Below are 15,511 nucleotides of genomic sequence, written 5' to 3' on the forward strand. Positions count from 1 at the left end.
CCCCCCCCAATGGTTTAGAGCCCATGTTAAATTGTAGGGTCCCTCTGCTGACCAGCACTATCATGATTACCCTATCATGGGTGGTGAGGTTATTGTCTTCCACCTCAGATGCTTTCAGTAGAACATTTTGATATATACGTGTTGTTTTGACTTCCTTTTCTCCCTTTCTCTATGTGACAGTTTGTAACTAGCCAACATATTGTGACATTTGAGTGTGTAAATACTTTGTACCTGATATAGTTTGTTGTGCAGGCATAGAATGTGGCAAAATGGTTCATTTTGCAGATAGTTTGCATGAATTAGGAAGAAACATACCTCAAAATTATTATTGTCCCATTGTACTTTTGTTAAAATATTTTGTGTTAATCATTTCAGTCCCTACAACTTTAATGTTCTGTAGCATGCCCATTTCTGGTTATTGGTTGTATGAGTAAGTTGCATTGGAAAATGGAATGTTACATATTTTTATTATTTCACAAAATAACAGATTCAACTATATATGGATCATACCCTTCTTTAAGGCTGAAACTTCAGGATGAAAGGATTTTACGTGTTACTTGGAAACATGGCCACATTCTGTAAGATCCTAAAATACTGTGACTTTAATGTTGTCTCTATTTCTCATTTCAGATACCAGTCTCATGAATTTCATGGAAAGGGACCTGGCAAAAATAAAGTGGGGAAGCGAATGAAGAAAACTGAACAGGAGGGAGTGAGTATCAGTCCAGATCTGGTCATGGGCTCTTATTTCTAATACAAGCTGGAAGGTCATGGGCTCAAGTCCCGATGAAGTCATTGGATTTTTTTCAATTGACCTGATCCTTCCAGCCGCACTATAGCCCTGAAGTTTACTCACCCTGTAATGGAAATGAGTACCAGGAATATTCTTGGGGGTAAAGGGCAGCCGGCGCATAGGGCTGACAACCTTACCACCATCTGTAAGCTGATTGTCTAGAATATGTGGGAACCTCAACATCTCACAACTCTATGGGCCCCCACGTCCTGTTACAGGGATACCTTTACTTTACTTTAGTATATTGTAGCACCTTGTTGCACTTCATTTAGTACAAAATTGTTTCACAGTCTCACATGCAGCATGTCCTTCTGTAAAACTTCCTAAAAGTAATTCACTACATGTTTTGACCTATAAGGTCCATTATCAGGTGTTTTAAAATTATAAATGAGGAAACTGCTGTGCTACCATATTCTGGTTGTTGGTCTTCACTATGCGGTCCCTTCTGTGTGCATGTATATACGAAATGGTGGGTTGTTATGCTGCGTGTCTCTTGCACTGCATGACACAGCAAGCAGATCAGTCAGCCACTTCGTAAAAAAAAATTGCATTCATTAACTGACAGACTTAGACACGAGAACACAGATTACTAGATGAAACCAGTGAACTCAATTCAAAATTTGTCTAATCTTGACATTGCAAATAACAGTAATTCATAGCTTTAACTTAAAGGCTGAGTAGATGGGAAGCCATATAGTAATGTCGATAATGTCATATGGTGATTATACTGCTGCAAAATAAATATTTGTTTTTCTCTGAGCATGTCGCTTATCTTGTTGTAATTTGTAGACTGTACACTATAAAGTGTCATTTTAATGATGGATTGATTAATAAGACTTTCCTCCTTGGTACTGTGAAGCTTTAGTAAAAATTTCTGTTTTTGATGCAGAATATGAAATTTAATTTTCAAAAAGAAAACCACAATGTGAGGTTTTTGTGAGATCTTCAAGTTTAACATGAGCATTACTACATTTTCTTTATTTCTTTCTTTTTCAGGGCAGCCATCTCAAAAACCAAACTGCAAATTCTTCATGAAATATGCTGGCACCAACTCTCAACTTTAGCGCGGACTTATGTCTTTATTGTTTCTTACTGTCTAGAATATCGTCTCTATTTTTAAATAAGACACAGCTTGCAGCTGCCGACAGTGCCTATGTGTACTGGAAGGAAGACCACAGAGTTCATGTCTCATTCAGATGAGTACAGTGGTTCTCCTGCTTCCTTAGGTGACCTGTTGGCACCTGTAAGCTGAAAAGTACAATTTCTAGTGATCAGTTGCTTGCTTATAGGACTTGAGGCAGATGAACAGCCTCTAAGCTAAAACAGACATGAAGTAATTATATTTGGTGAACAGAGTTCATGGAGGTAGGCCTAGGCCCACTGGGGCTGTAGTGCCAAGAGAAAAAAGAAAAGAAAAAAATATATTTGGCCTTTCCTGATTGCAGTAGCAATACTGTATCCTTCCAAGGGAAGAAAGAAGCCCTTGTTGAGCTGTAGACCAGTATGAAAGGCTGTAAAATTATACAAGCAACAGAATCAGAAGATGTACAGTCTACTGCAAATCATTGTAAAGCACCACTGATATATCACTGAAACATTTGTAATGTGTTATAAAAGTAACTTGGTTCATCCTGGTCCGTTGCACTAGTAAATGTATATAAGGTTTTTAACCACTGTCCAGTGTGATTGATAAAAGTCGTTTTTAATTTTTTATACTTTACATGTTTTGGTCAACACGACCATCTTCAGAAGGATTATTATCAACACGTATGGAAACTACTGTTTCATGTTATTACAGTTAGTCTGTTTACAAAATAATGTTCGGTATTTGTTTTAAACTAGAACCAATGTGGTTTCTTGTCCTTACACTTTTGTAATAATTTTAGATGTTTTAACAAATCGCTGCACATCTTAATATTAGTTAAATGATATAACATATATCTGTGACATAACAGTAGTTTCCGTACGTGTTGATAATATCCTTCTGAAGACGGTCATTTTGACTGAAACGACTTTTATCAATCGCACTGGACAGTGGTTACAAATCTTACATGTGGTTATAAAAGTCCTGTGTTTAATCCACATGCAGATGATGAAGAGTCTTCTGTAGGTATACAAAAACTCAAAAGACACAGAGACTCGGCCAATAATGTCAGGCCATGAAACTGTGTAAAACTGATCTTAAGGCATCTTCTTGGAGGTGGTGATAATGATTTGAACCCAAAATGAATATATCAGTCGATGCTGAACATTATCTGAAGTCTGAATTGTAATCCTGATGTGCTACTAATCTTCACTTAAGAAGGTACACGAACAGACTACAGGTGTTCCCAAACTTGCATTTTTCTTGATATCAGTAATGCATAACTGTAAGCTGACAACCTCAGTCACATATATTCCAGCCACCTAATTATTTAAGACAGTTACAGTATGTTTTAGTCTTTGTTAATAGAAATTAACTTGAAATCACCTTATTACAAAAGTTGTTACATTTGTGTATTTCCTCATGAAATAGAGATTATAATTTAAAGCATGTACACCTACTCCATTAGGTGCATGCAGAATATGTTGTTCAGTTAGTGCAGTTACTTGCAAGGTTGGAATTATGTGTGGAGTTGAATTTAGTTTGTAACATTCTCACTCAGAGCAGTCTGCTTGTGGTAATTGATGGTCATTACTATCCGTCCTTACCATAGGTAATTAATTTTTCAGAAAATGGTTTTCAAACAAAAGGTATGACACACCTATCAATAGAAACTGAAGATTTTGTTTATTGGTCAGTATCCTGTTGAGAAAGATAACAATAAAATAGTTTTGCTTGGTGTAGTATTTAAATGTATATCATCTTTAGGAAAAATGATATAAAAATGCTTAAATTTCATGATATGTTTGTATGCACTCAAAGTTTCACTGTAAACTTGAGGTGGCCGTGTGCAGTTGGAGCCCAGGCAGGGCCACTGAAGTGTCAGGCCCGTAGCTTGAAATGGTTGCAATGGTAGACTTGCAATTTCTTATTAATTTGTACAGATTTCCTAACAGACTCACTACTTTGATGAAGACTTGTTCAAACAACGCTCTGACAAATTTATTTCATTATGTAATGTAATTCATCTGTACTGATCACAGTTCAGTTTAATCAGTACAGCACAATTACTGTATGGTTGTAGTGTGTCAATATTTCTTGTTCATATAAACAGAAGTACAGTCAGCTACAAGCACCAGTGTTACATGCAAGATTTCAGATATTCATGGCAGTGATCATGAGGAAGTTGGAAGTGACGCTGTGTAGGTGGGTAGGAGTCCACCAACATTTAGGAGGAACGTACTGCCACCTTCATAAGGGTAGACTTCTACTACATACATTCTATCACATGCTAACAAAGCTTCTGAAATGTAATGCTCTGTAATTTGTTTTAACCAACATTGCAGACAAATATACGGGGGCAAATCGAAAAGTCTTTGCCCCTATTTTTTTTTCAGACACAATAATACACATACAGGATAATCAAAATACAGGCAGTGTTCTAAGTACCTTTGACTATTTTTCCACATAGTCACCACCCCGGTTCAGGCTTTTGTCCCATCGCACCACTAGTTTGGAGATGCCGCTGTTGTAGAATTCTGCTGGTTGAGCGCAGAACTACTGCCGGACAGCAGTTTTTGTGTTGTAGGAAATGAACCTCTGGCCTGCCAGAAACTTTTTCAGTGGACCGAACACATGGTAATCACTGCGGGCGAGGTCTGGGCTATATGATGCATGCTCCATAATCTCCCATCCGAATGACTGCAGTCGTTCGGTGGTCCTGTTTGCCACATGAGGCCTGGTGTTGTCATGGAGGAGAACCACAACATCCATGAAAATCCCCAGGAGTGACTGCAGTCATTCGAATGGGAGATTATGGCGCCAGCACCGTGTAGTCCATACCTCACCCCCAGTGATTACCACGTGTTCGGTCCATTGAAGAAGTTCCTGGCAGGCCAGAGGTTCATTTCCGACGAAGTGAAAACTGCTCTCTGCTGGTGGTTCTGCTCTCAACCAACCGAATTCTACAACAGCGGCATCTCCAAACTAGTGGCATGATGGGACAAATGCTTCAGCCGAGGTGGTGACTATGTGGAAAAATAGTCAAAGGTACTTAGAACACTGTCTGTATTTTGATTTCCCCGTATGTGTATTGTGGCTGAAAAGAAAAACTGGGGCAAAGACTTTTCGATTTGCCTTCGTACTTCCTCAGTCTTCAGGATGGAAAATTGAAGCTGAAGGCATTGTGTTCCTCTGAAATGTCATTAAACTTGTACCAACCTACACAGTATCATATCCCATATCATCAGCCAAATGAAACTGCTGCTTGTGGATGACCTGATTTCATATTGTGACTTCAGACATCTGTACCTATGCAATCTAAATGTCTGATATCTGGAGTCATCCTAAAGATGGAGGCACACATTCCACCAAAACGTTAGTATCCACCTATCAGACTGCAGCGTGGTGTGTTTCACCAGTACCCTGGTATCCGCATGCCAGACTACAACACAGTGTTACAGCACACAGCGTCCCCACCAAGGAACTTGATGATCATACAGCTTTCCAGCTTTGTCAGGAAAGTTACCTCAAGGACTTGTAGCTGGGATGGGGGAACACAAATACTTTTCATTTCCTTGCATCCTGTTGTGTTATTATATATACAATTCTTTATTGGAGTCTGTCGTAACACAACTACATAACGGTTGAGGTTAAAATTACCTAGCTACATGTTTCAGCTTTTTAAAACCATCATCAGGCAAAGCACATGATTACTAATTCTGTCTGAATATAGTAATCATGTGTTTTGCCTGATGATGGCTTTAAATAGCCGAAACATGTAGCTGTGTAATTTTAACCATGACCGTTATGTTGTTGTGATATGACGGACTCCAGTAAATAATTGAACACAAGTACGTACAATATTTATGTTGGAACATGCTGGAAAGAATCCACTTGGCAAAACAAAAGTGATGGAAGGAAGATATCAAACCAGATCTTGACGAAACTGGGTATAAGACTGTGGATCATGATGTGTCCACTGGTGGGCTTTGGTATTAGCAACATTCATCCTGCAAGGGTATGCTGACAAGTAATGTCTCCGTAAGACAGTGGTGAAAATGTAGTTGTGTCCTGCCAGTCTTACAGAAGTACAGGTACTCCTTGGTATATGCAAGTTGGAAACATGTTTCATTTTAATGCAGTCAGTTAATTTAGACCTGTAACACTTGCTTTAGTATGAAGTAATTGCTGGCCCATCAAGAGAGGTCAGAAGAAGGGGGGGATTAGGATGCTGTGCAGGTGTGGAGGAGGAATGCACGGGGAGAAGAGAAAGTTCGGCCTACCTGATATCATTTATGTCATTGCACCCCGTGACTCCTTTTGGGAATACAACTAATGCATTAATTGACGAATACCTGTGCAAGAAATATGTAAGCTGTGGCTGGACTGCAGAAGTGGTTGTTTGAGGTAATTGTATAAAATAGGGAACAAAGTTCAAGGAAGGTAGCCATTTCTGTTTCAATGAAATTGCTGTTATGGAAAAGAAATTGGGAGTCATTACTTTCAGCATGTCCTTGTACAAGCTCTGTCACCAGGAGGAGACATATACACTTCCCAATGAAATATCCCACATTGTGATTGGAATCCATATTTAAATATTTGTTGCTTAACCTTCAGTGGCGTCCTGCGTACAGAGGACACTTGCCATTGTATCACATCACTGCCTGGAACACAGAATTCCTATGGCAGCCATAACTTGTCTCTTAACAGTAATATTATATTAAAAGTGCCAGTTTTTTATAACAGTTCAGAAAAAAATGCTGTAAGCTCTCTATTAATGTATGGCTAGTCAATTTCCTGTGGCATGTAACAAATACTGTGTACATCAGAAATAAAAATGCCCTACTTTACCTTTTTAACTACAGTGTAAACCTCACGTTAAACACAAGAGCTGAAGCTTCCATGGCAGCTGCAGTGGCTGAAATCTGCTCTGGCTTTCAGCCGTGTCAGTTGGATAAATATCACCGATGTCGCACGGACCATCTCTCTCCCTATCACTGAACATGGCTGATAGCCCAGGAATATTTTATCAGCTTATGTCACAGATTTTTTCCTTTAAAACAGAGTTATGAGATCACATTGCTGTCTGTGTATGCTCCCTTCCCTGAACCTATTGAGCCATGACTGATGTATCATTAAAATATTCCTACAGGTAAGTCAGTTACAGTGAGTAGAAAGGAAACATGACATACGAACAAGTATTTTGCAGTAATGCTGCCGCTGCTACTGCTGCTTGGGCTACTAACAAGGGTGATGGCAGTTTTCTACGGGTAGTGAGTAAAGTCTTCAAGAAGCACCACTTTACCACCCACATTAATCTAGACCCATCAATACATTTTTTCCTTCATATTTTACGACTACAAAAGCTATGGAAGAAGCTAAGCAAAATTTCCGCAATCAGGAACTAAATTAAGAAAAAACGGTACTTTACGTTTCAATGGTTTTCGGTTAGCAGAAAAAGCCGATACTTTTGTTTTGATGGCCTACGGTTATCAGGAAAACCTGGTACCTTGAACGACTTTCAGGAGTACAGTATTGATGGCAAATGAGGAATTAAATTTAAAAATCCCGGTACTTTTCGTTTTAATGGTCTTCGGTTATTTGGAAAACCCGGTGGTTATTCTGAAAACCCGGAGGTTATTTGGAAAACCCGGAGCAAGACATTCTTTGATCACATTTTGTGAATACAGCAAGAAATGTAAACAAAACCCGGTTACTTGGAAAACCCGGAAGGTTTTTCTGAAAACCTGATTGGTTTTTTGTGAAAACCCGGAGGTTATTTGGAAAACCCGAAGCAGGGCAGTACTTTTGCAGATTTTGTGCATACAGCAAGAAATGTAAACAAATCCCCGGAACTTTTCGTTAACACCGGGTACTTTCCGTTGCACCGCGGCAAAATGTAAACAAAAACCCGGTACTTTCCGATGCACCGCGGCAAAAAGTAAACAAAAACCAGGTACTTTCCGATGCACCGCGGCAGGAACACGAACATGCAGAAGTTACATGACCATGACTGATGAGTAGCCAATCAGCATTAAGGGGCGGGGCCACTTCAGTGGGAACAGTAAGCCAAACCACGCCTTCGGGGGAGGTCAGAGGTGTTATCATCCAACCCCCTCCCCCCCAATGACGTAGACTAAGTAACCAACCAATATTAAGGGGCGGGGACACATGAGTCCACATGAATTCTGGGCATAGTTCACTATAGGTACAGCTGGAAATGTAAACAAAACCCTTAATTTTTTGATGTAATAACCTTCAAGGACAATCAAGAACAGGAGTTGTTGCAGCTCTGGGCATTTCCCCACAGATGTTGCTTTATTTCCAAAAAATGAGTTACAATAGCCAGTAAGCATCAAGGGTCTGGGGCCAAGTCTATGTACAAATACATGAATGTAGTGCTAAATGCAAATATTTCGAAGATACAAGAAATGTATATATAACCCTGATTGTTTTGAGCTTATAACCTCTAAAATCTTCAAGAGCACATTTCAAGCCAAAGCTGTGAACTTTCTGACGAGGATTAAACATCACTGCCACAGTTGAACATTTATCTCCTAGATAAATCCCCTAGATGGGGATGAGCTTCGTTTCTTCAATTAGCCATTTTTGCAAGCCAACTGGTCAGTTCTCATCCTCTCTGTTCATCTGATTTACACTGAAGGCAAGCTTTGGACCCCATACAAAGAAGAGTACGAAACCTCATGACTGAGGTGCACAAGGAAATGGTGCTTTACCCCTGGGATTTAGGTGGTTGTGGTCAACCAGTTAGCTGATGCCTCACAGGAGACATACAGAATAAATGATACTCCCCAGGGCAGACATTTCAGCTTAAATTAAAAGAGTTTTTAAACGAGGACTGACCACTTGGCTTGCACAGATGGTGAATCAAGGAAACAGAGTTTATCCTCATATCCTGTCTAACACATAAACGTTCAGCCGCAACACTCCTCAGTAATCCTGTAGCTATAAATGTACTCTTGAAGGTATTTTGGAGGTTACAAGTTCAGACAGTTCAGGGGGGTGTTTACATTTCTTGCAATTAGCACTAGATTCATGTATATTAACTTGGCTCTGACTGTTGATGTTGATTGGCCACTGCATCCCCTTCTTCGGAAATACAGCTACATCTGCAGCCAAACTATCAAATCCCAGGCTGAAAGCTTGTGGCTGCTGTTTCAGTACTGTGCTCTTGAAGGTTGTTGAAGGTTACTGAAACAAAAAGTACAGGGTTTTGTTTGCATTTCCTACTGTACCTGCAAATCGTGCATTAAGTATTAATTTCATGCACATTAACTTGGCCCCACCCCTTCATAATGACTGGTTACTTTATTCTATTCCCATCCACATGGACTTGAACCCATGTTCTCGTGCATACAAGCCTTACCACTGAGCTAACGCTTGTCATGACTGCTGTATTCAGTACAGGTTAAACAGTTTGGTATATTCAGTCTTGAGCTTTATACAGACCATTCATATTAAGTTGTGTAACACGACTGGTCTTGTAAGGATTTATTCTACATTCATTCTGATCATTAAGTGCACTTCAAACAGTCAGGCTCTGAGGATATTTGTAAATTCACTGCACATGTAATTTTATAAGCAAATTCAACCAGTAGATGTGTGGGTCTCAGGGACAGAGCAGCGAACTTACCTTCTGAAGGTTCCATGTTCATGTCCACGGGGAATGTGACTGCAGCTTTTTATGCGTTGAGGTGAAAGCATTTTTACTTACCTCCATAAACACAACCAACATGTATTCTTTCAACATGCCACTGAATTTTAATGTTTTGGTGTTCTGAAATATTCAAGATAGGTTTTAAAAAAGGACAAGAATTTCCAGAATTTATTCCCAATCCAATTACTTTTTCAACGTTATTCATCCAACACATTACAATTCTTAAATATTTTAAAATTATTTGTTAACTGTATTTACAATGTCAATCTTCTAGCAGAAGTTGTTTTGTATGTTCTCATATACTTCATTTTATTTGCACCCTGTACATATCCTGAGTGCAGTGCTGCACTAAGCACAGGGACAACTTTGTTTTTATTTCTTTATTGTTTGTATTACGGCCATCAGCACTCAGCTGGGGTCATTCAACTCCAGTCATTCCTGACAGCATGCTGTAAAGCAGAAATATGTATCGGCAAGGATGAAGGCTGAACTAGTTGGCTGCGTTGTCATAGATGCACAGAGTCTCAGGTGACCTCAAACTCTGTTCATGACATTAATGTTCTGCCCATATTGACCCGCATTTTCCTGTGACAACGCAAGGCTTGTACCAGATCAAACTCTCCTGCACCAGAGGAGTCGACTGACCTGTACGGATCTATCAAATAAAACCCTCGATAATGTGCGTAAAATTCTTATTTCCTCTTACATGTGTCATCTGTATCTGTACAGACATCCTTTGGGTGTACACGTGACAGGTTGCCCTAAAACATGAAGCAAAGACATAATCGGCTCTGAAGAGTGTTTATTACAATAAATTACAAATATCCCACCCAGAAGGATCCAAATATCCTCACAAACATCAGAATGTTTATATTTGCTTCAGTGTATATAATTTTTGGATACAATGAATGTAAAATATCTTGCAACAGTAAGTCCTAAACTGCCAAACATTCTATGGATTACGTTACAATTCAACAAGGTGATTCATATTGCTTTCACTATGCTGCAACCCATGTCTTTAACATAACCAAGTTATGGCAGTCATACTTCCATAAACTTCTATTACAGAATTCTACAACAATACGATGCCTAAACTATCCACTATGGCTTGTCAGATTATTGAGGAATTAGCTGTCAAGAAATTTCTAACTGTACCAATTAGAAAAATGCCTTAACATCTCCCCACCAACCCCCAAAGCTGCAGCAGTTCCTATCCAATTTATACTTACAATTACCTCTGGAATCAGACAGCAACTTACATATCTTACACAGACATTCTGAGTACCATGTTTGATTTGATGTTTTCATGGCAATATCTATAAGGAGTTCAGGGTCCTGCATTGTAGTAACATGTAGTTTGGAGATGGCCCAATGTTTAGGACGAATATGTCACCTCCAAAACGTGGGGCTCTCTCCGAAATACACATTGCTACAACTCAGAACGCTATACTCTTCATTCCAAGTACCAGCTGTAGACTCCTCACTGTCGCCATACAATTCAGAAGTATCAACAAACACAGACACGCAACTCTCAGTTCTCAATTCCTACAACTAACTCCCATGTCAAATCAAAACCAACTGTTATCTACTCATGACTGTGTATTCCCTGTATGTGCAATTACAATGTATACTCTCTAAGTAAACAAGTCTTCGTCTAAGATCTTCCATAGGAATATGGCTGTAACCACGAAGATTTCAGTCTTCGTGGGATGTGACACCATGTAGTCTGGTAGAATGTTACCAACATTTCTGAGGAATGTGAGGCCTCCGTCTTCATGGTCTTATCACTTTACATGTTCCTCCAAAGTGGTGATAACATTTTACCAGTCTACATGGCCTCACATCTAAAAAGATAACAGTTACTGTCAATTAATCCAAATTGTCACATGCTGATGCTGTATGCAATTATGAGAGCCACAGTTTACAGGATGAGTTTTGGGAAAGAGATATCACTGACTGTACTTTATTCGATAAAAACTAGCGAAAGAGAGGTAAGGTGCAAGCATACAGAGTCCATTTTACACATACACAAAAAGTTTACTAAATGTTTGTAACTTCAACACTTCTGTAAGACAGACCTCAACTGATGCCAATAAGCTTGAGACATCCAACAGAAGTGTGCGTCCGTCTGTTTATATAGTTTTTTCCCTCATATTCCATATACAGTGGAACCTCGCTTAATGAGCACCTCTCATAACAAGTAATCCGCAAAACAAGCAAAAAAAAAATTGTAAAAAAAATGATTCTCTTAATGAGCAACGTTTCGCATAACGAGTGACGAGAGGGGAAGTCCCGAATAGTGCGCTTGCTACATCAGTTTGTGTTTTGCACTTGTTCCGCTAGCATCTTAGTGTTGCTTGTGATCACACATTTTTCCAAACTTGTGTTCAGACATATTATTTGTGATTTCTTTTTGTGCAAAGTTTAATAACCCTTGCAAAAATGTTCCCGATTTATATCTGCAAAAGGACAGCAATAAGAGAATAAAAATAACCGTAGAAGTGAAACGTAAAATCATTGAAAAGCGAGAACGAGGTGTGAGCATGGCTGATCTAGCACGCACATACAATCAGTCTACATCAACGATTTGAACTATCCTCAAGGAGCAGGAGGAGGAGGAGGAGGTAACAGCAAAGCAACCATCTTCGGGCGCAATAAGAGAAATGCTGAAAGCATGGGAAACTGTTGCATCATAGATTCAGAAGCAACACCCTAATAAGGCAGTGGCTATGCACGCTACAAATTTATTTAATGATAATGCTGTGTCGCATTTTCACCAAATTTTGAAGCGTCGGCAAACACAAATGTCTCTAGACAGTTTTCTAGTAAAAAAGAATTAGATATGTATCACAAATAATAAACTAATTATTTTGATTTTTTTTCTGCAAATTGAATTTGCATTCCAGGTTGGTTCATTCCACATAGAAGAAAAGATGAAGATGATTCACGCTCCTTAACAATGTATATATATAATTTTATTTGAATAAATGTTATACATAAAATTTTTTGAGTATTTTTTTCTGCATGGAACACATTATCGTATTTTACATTAATTTATACTGGAAAAAATGTTTCGCTTAACAAGTGTTTCGAATTACGAGTAAGATTCTGGAATGAATTATGCGTGTTAAGCAAGGTTCCACTGTACTTATACTGATGCTTTAGAGAAATTAAGTCTACATTCTTTACATAAATGGAGACATCACCTTGATGCACTTTTTTTGTTCAGGCCTTTCGTCTTCAATCCTGCGCTTCTCTTTTGGAAAATGATACCCTTTGTGTTCCTCCCAGCAATCCTACAGACTTCTCATTGTTTGGTGTTTGTCCCTCCCATAAACACTATCCTTCTGCTCGATGTGCCTATGCTGCCAACGCAGTGGGTAAAGATCTCGACATATTTGCAATTGGAACAGTTTCTGTCAATCACATTGAACCTAAAATTGTTAATAATATTTGATAATACTCCTATTATTACATGTGTGTATGTACGTAAAATTTAAATTAAATTTGCTTAGTGGGGGTGGAGTCCAACTGGGTCCACTCGGCACAGCGGCCACTGATTGGCCTACTGTAGCCTGCCCTGGGTGATTATGATGATGGAGAATTTAGTAGAATGAAGACTGGCAGGAGAAACTGAAGTACTCGGAGAAAACATACCCCAGCACCACTTTGTCCACCACAAATCCCACTTGACCAGACCCTGGCTCGAACCCAGGCCTCCACCGTGGGAAGCCAGCGACTAACCGCTTGAGCTGTGGTGTGGTCTGTGTATGTAAGTGTATTGGTCCTGTTTTATTTTTATCTCCTGGTAACTTTAATTTTTCTTGGCATTATTATCAATTTCTAGACTCTCAAATTTTGTATTTTTTTTTTTAATTATTTTTGTGTATTTCTATGTACTCGTGCTAACCTTTTAACTGGCCTCTGTGCTGTTAAGTTTGCACGTAAATAAAAATGAATTGAATTATTATTATTAGGATGTTGAGCTGCCACACAAGTAAGTAACCATTAATTGGATTATAATTAAATGAGGTAGAGGGTAAAGAGCAGTATCGTGTTGAAATCTCAAATAGGTTTGCGGCTGTAGAAAACTTGGACACTGAGGTGGATGTTAATAAAACTTGGGAAACTATTAGAGAGAATATCAAAATGTCTGCCAAAGAGAATCTAGGTTTTTTATGAACTGAAGAAGCATAAGCCATGGTTCGATGAAGGATGCTCAAAATTATTAGATCAAAGAAAGCAGGCCAGATTGCAGTGGTTACAGGATCCAAGCGAGTTAAATGGGGATAATCTAAACAATACGAGTATAAGACATGAAACCAGCAGGCATTTCAGGAACAAAGAGAGGGGATATCTGAAAGACAAAATTGATGAGCTTGCAATGAACAGTAAGAACAAGAATATTAGAGACCTGTATAGAGGAATAAATGACTTTAAGAGGGGTTACCAGCCTAGCAGTAACTTAGTGAAGGATGAGAATTGTGATCTGCTTGCAGATTCCCACAACATTTTGAATAGGTGGAGGAACTACTTCTCTGTTATTGAATTTACATAGGGTCAGTGTTGTTAGGCAGACAGAAATTGATACAGCTGAGCCATTAATACCTGATCCTAGCCCTTTTGAGGCTGAAAGTGCAATTGCAAAATTGAAACGGTATAAACTGCCAGGTAGTGATCAAATTCCGGCAGAACTTATTCAAGCAGGAGGCGAAATATTTCGTTCTAAGTTCCACAATCTAATTACTTCTATTTGCCTTATCAGTGGAAGGAGTATATTATTGTACCAGTTGACAAGAAGGGTGATAAAACTGACTGTAGTAATTATCGGGGGATATCACTGCTATCAACTTCATATAAAATTTTGTCCAATATTCTTCTTTCAAGGTTAAGTCCATATATAGATGAAATTATTGGGGATCATCAGTGTGGGTTTCAACGTAACAAATCAACTACAGATCAGATCTTTTGCATTCGTCAGATATTGGAGAAAAAATGGGAGTAGGATGAGACAGTACATCAGTTATTCATAGACTTCAAGAAAGCCTACAATTCAGTTAGGAGGGAAGTATTGTACAATATTCTGATAGAGTTTTGGATACCCATGAAACTAGTTAGGTTGATTAAAATGTGTTTAGATGAAATGTATAGTAAAGTCCGTGTAGACAAACATCTGTCTGATAAATTTCCTATCCAGAATGGTCTAAAACAAGGAGATGCTTTATCACCACTCCTTTTCAACTTTGCCTTAGAATATGCAATTAGGAAGGTCCAGGGAAACCAGGTGGGACTGAAACTAAACGGGACACATCAGCTGTTGGCCTATGCCGATGATGTGAATCTACTGGGTGATAACGTAGATACCATAAAGAAAAACACACAAACTTTAATTGACGCAAGTAAAGAGGTTGGTCTAGAAGTAAACACAGAGAAAACTAAGAATATGTTACTGTCTCATCACCAAAATGCAGGGTAACATCATGACATACAGATAGGAAACAGATGTTTTGAAAATGTGGCACAGTCCAGATATCTGTGAACAATGATAACAGATCAAAACCTGATTCAGGAGGAAATTAAGAGGCAATTGAACTCGGGTAATGTTGCTACCATTCAGTCCAGAACCTTTTGTCTTCTTGTCTGTTGTCCAAAAACATAAAAATTAGAATATACAAAACTATAATTTTGCCTGCGGTTCTGTATGCGTGTGAAACTTGGTCTCTAGCATTAAGGGAGGAACATAGACTGAGGGTGTTTGAGAACAGGGTGTTGAGGAGAATATTTAGACTAAAGCGGGATTAAGTGACAGGAGATTGGAGAAAACTGTATAATGAGAAGCTTCATGAATGAATTTGACATAAAAACTGATATCAGGCATAATGTTACAGTGCAGCATTCTGTTGCATTGCTTAAATCTGACTTTGCATTTTGCTTTGATGCCGTCTGTGTGCAACGT

General features: G+C 38.8%; 1 long non-coding RNA gene across 1 annotated transcript; it reads left to right on the forward strand.

Annotated features, from left to right (window-relative positions):
• Positions 1-624: 624 nt before the first annotated feature.
• On the forward strand, positions 625-6,736 carry LOC111867841. Its single transcript, XR_002843405.2, has 2 exons — positions 625-712; positions 1,790-6,736. It is a non-coding gene; the product is annotated as an uncharacterized LOC111867841 (long non-coding RNA).
• The last annotated feature ends 8,775 nt before the right edge of the window (positions 6,737-15,511 follow it).

The sequence above is a fragment of the Cryptotermes secundus genome, unplaced genomic scaffold (genome assembly GCF_002891405.2).
Source record: "Cryptotermes secundus unplaced genomic scaffold, Csec_1.0 scaffold2252, whole genome shotgun sequence".
Classification (NCBI taxonomy): Eukaryota; Metazoa; Arthropoda; class Insecta; order Blattodea; family Kalotermitidae; genus Cryptotermes; species Cryptotermes secundus.